General features: G+C 43.4%; 1 long non-coding RNA gene across 1 annotated transcript; it reads left to right on the forward strand.

Moving 5' to 3' along the window:
• Positions 1-268: 268 nt before the first annotated feature.
• Positions 269-3,502, forward strand: LOC114571824 (uncharacterized). The gene is made up of 4 exons (XR_003694709.1): positions 269-340; positions 1,219-1,290; positions 2,495-2,566; positions 3,345-3,502. It is a non-coding gene; the product is annotated as an uncharacterized LOC114571824 (long non-coding RNA).
• The last annotated feature ends 482 nt before the right edge of the window (positions 3,503-3,984 follow it).

Below are 3,984 nucleotides of genomic sequence, written 5' to 3' on the forward strand. Positions count from 1 at the left end.
AAAGAAATTGCCTTTAGCTTTCTGTTCTGCACTGATGAGTGCGGTAAAAGAGGGAGTGACACTGAATAGAGTGGGAATTCTGCTGGTTGAAAAGCATGCTTTAAACACTGGAAGTCAAACATTTACAGAAGAAATTGTGTTAATATTGTTTCCCAAAAAAAGTTGTATTGCATTTTTTTTTAAAGAGCACACCAAACCAAACCAACCAAACCAAGTCATATTCAAGGGAAAGTTATGTGTAACTTATGCCGACTTATTGTCTCCACAGAGATCTGAGTGAGAACTTCATCCAGTCCATCCCCAGAAAAGCATTTAGAGGAGCTACAGACATCAAAAACCTGTGAGTACCTCACCCCTTCCAGCATGGATGGATGTACTTAGCGTTGCAACTAACAATTATTTTCATTATTTATTGATTGGTCTATAGAATAAAAAAAAAAAACATCACAAGTTCCCAGAGCCCATGATGTCTTAAAATGTATTGTTTTGGCTGACAGTCCAAAAGACAGTTTATAGAAGTCTAAGACAATCTGAAAATATTCACATTGGAGAAGCTAGAATAAGTGATTTTTAACTTAATTGATTAATTGGCTTTTAGCTCGTGATGTTCTGCTAGTTGAAATCAGCTATAATAAGTCAGTAAAGCGTGAATCAGGATTGTCCCGAGCGGAGAAAATCACACTAAAAGCTACTGTAAGTGAACAGCAGATGAGTGTGCTCCATTCAGTATAATTCCAGCATGTTAACATATTTTTTTCTTTATGTGGCTGAGTTAATGGCCCTCACTAAGAGTAAAACATTATGTGCAAATTGGTGTGTGTGTGTGTGTGTGTGTGTGTGTGTGTGTGTGTGTGTGTGTGCATGTTCAGTGGATTGACTCTGATTGAGTAGACTAACTACCTCACACACACAAGCACCTCCCCAAAGATGGCTTGTAGCAACTGTGATTTACATCGTCACCAGATGACATGCACATCCACACATGGACACATAGATTTATGAGGCGTATCGACACAGATAAACAATCAGTGAAGTCCTCCTTTGCTTCACTTCTTGGGGGTTACATGAGCTGCGATGACTAAAGCATGTATTGATTTACCATAGTCCATCAGTGTACTACTTACTGTATCAATGATTACAACTACTCTATAGGGAAACAGACAGATTGTGTATGTGTCTTGTGTAACAAAGCTTCTCTCTCTCCCATGTGCTCTGCAGCCAGCTAGATAAAAACCACATCAGCTGCATTGAGGATGGAGCCTTCAGAGCTCTCAGAGGCTTGGAAGTGCTGTAAGTATTTGAAGTGATGCTGTTCATCCAGTCCCATATTGTATCATTCCAATAAAGCACTTAGTTAAATGAAGACATTATTTTGCCCTGCTGATAATCATAACCAATATATACACATAGCACAGACTTTTAATTAGTCCGGCCTAGGTATGCCAAAATACCCCCAGTGGGCCTCATGAGGGGGCCTGCATCAAGCTCCATTAACTCATTATTCCACACAGTTAACAGCAACGTTCCCCTCCATCACATTAACACCACCCCCAACCCCGCCCCGGCCCCCTCCACCCCCACTCCCACCTACTCCTCCACCTCCATCCTCCACCCTACCCAGCCCTGGGCGGGCCATCTGACAAGGGAGTTCCAACCATCTTGATCAAAAATCCCATTCAAGTGAGCATTCCACTCTGGGCGCAGTGGTGACCATGTTATGCAGTTTTTAAACATTCAATTAATCATCCCTTGTCAAAAATCATAATCACAGGCCTCTGTTAGAGCTCTCCACCTGACACAATGTAGACTTAGAAGTGCAGGCCAGGGGACAAAGGCACATTGACAGCCTTTTTATTTTTATGGTGATAGACTGTGTTGTGCATGTGTGTTTGTGGGGTTTTTCAGGGGGTGGGGAGACAAAAAAACAACATTAAAGGCTGCTTTCATGGCGTGGATGGATTGCAGATGTAATGATAGGTTTGTCATAATGGTGTAAGACGGGTTGGGGGGAATTGTTTTGGTGGGGTCTGTATCTATAGGTTTTATGGGGGAGGAGGACAGGTTGTGTTAAAAGGGGGAGCAGCTTGAAATATGGTCGAGGGTTATTAGGCTGATTGAAATGACCTGATTCTCTCGCTGCAGCTGATGCCTTCACTGATGGTTCAGTGGTGTGTGCATGTGTGTGTATTGTATATTTCTCAAACTACAAGTTGGGGCGCTTGTGATCTTGCTTGTATGTGCATGCATGTGTGTATATTTGCATGCACGACTGTATGTGTGCGTGGGAGGCGTGAGGGCTTCCCATCTGCGTGGAATGAGGTGTTATATTCCCAGTGGGATGCGACAAAGAGAGACAGAGAAAAGAGACCGAGAGAGGGGTAGATTTAAAATGATGGAACGGAAGAGGACGGCCGCAACAAAACTGTTTTTGAAGTATAGATATAAAAATTCCTCCTCTGTGCTGACGATGCGACTTTGTTCACTCTTTTCACAGAACGCTGAACAACAACAACATCAGCAGCATCCCCGTCTCCAGCTTCAACCACATGCCCAAGCTACGAACCTTGTAAGTCCCACCTGTCCCACCACAATGCTCTCTACCTCCCTGGAGGTCAAATAAAACTATATTCCACATGCATGCAGTCACAGAGAAAGTGCTGAAGTCCCATATAATCTTTATGGGAGTAGATGCGTTCTGTCATTCCAGGGAGTGTTGGGGAGCAGCCATAACCACAGAGCACCACAGAAGGGTGTGTAGCAGTGCCAGGGGCCATTATCCCCTCTATCTAAACACACACACAACAACTGGCCCAGATAAATGAATATAGCCCCAGAAGCCTATTGTGCATTGTATATGATTACTAAATCTGAAATTATGTACAAATTAAAACAATTATGCCTGCTGAAACTCTCAGAGCCGTGACTCCACTGCTTTTGTGGTGGCTTTTTGGGCTTCCTCACTCCTGGTGGGGTTATATTAAATGGCTTTTCTGTTTATGTGTGCACTATGTGTCTGTGCACACGGGTTTGCAAGTTAGCATACATGCTCCACCGCACCACAGAACAGAGTTATTCTGGACAGGCACAGCATTCCAAGGAATGCCGTGTTTGGAGTATTGGGTTTACAAAAATCCTCTTTAGTGTTCTTCCTTTTTTCGAATGTGCCATTTACAATCATCCACGTAGCATATCATTTAGTGTGTTTTGCCACAAGGATTGGATGTGATGAGTTCTCGAAAAAGAATACACTTTTAATGCTATTTGTGTCCTCAGCGGGTGATATTTTAGATAGCAAAGAATGTATACATATTTTAATGCATCCAATTGTTTCTCTCTTTTAACAGCCGTCTCCACTCCAACAATCTGAACTGTGACTGTCACCTGGCATGGTTGGCCCAGTGGCTCAGACAAAGGCCTACAATTGGTCTATTCACCCAGTGCACTGCCCCTTCTGAGCTCAGAGGACTAAATGTGGCAGAGGTACAGAAACACGAATTCAGCTGCTCAGGTAAGACTTGTGGAGTTACTTACACAAAACTTTAGACGAGAGATACCACAAGAACATTGCATTTTATATTGTGAATAGGGAATGGGCGAAGGGTTTTATAGCATCTCAAAAAAAGGGATGAAAGGGCATCTTTTTGTGGGTACTTTGAGCAAATCATTTATGCCCAAAATACCCTGTTCTACCTCCCTCCACTCACTTACTGTATTTTTGTGTCAGTGTATTCACCTGGCAGCCACCTGACAGCTCCTCTGCCCCAGGCAACCTCACGGCTCTCCTTTGGCCCTTTCATGTGTCTCCAGCTTTCAGGAGCTGGCAGGAAAATGCCATGACATATATAAAACACACAGCTGGAGCAAAACCTGCCCCCACTGACAGTAGTATCCCTTTCCTCAGTCGTCATTATTCATGGCCTCTCACCTCCTCGCACAAGGATTATTTGGCTTTTAACTTGCTGTTTCTCCCTTGCTGTGTGTGTG

Source organism: Perca flavescens, chromosome 17, assembly GCF_004354835.1.
Source record: "Perca flavescens isolate YP-PL-M2 chromosome 17, PFLA_1.0, whole genome shotgun sequence".
Lineage (NCBI taxonomy): Eukaryota > Metazoa > Chordata > Actinopteri > Perciformes > Percidae > Perca > Perca flavescens.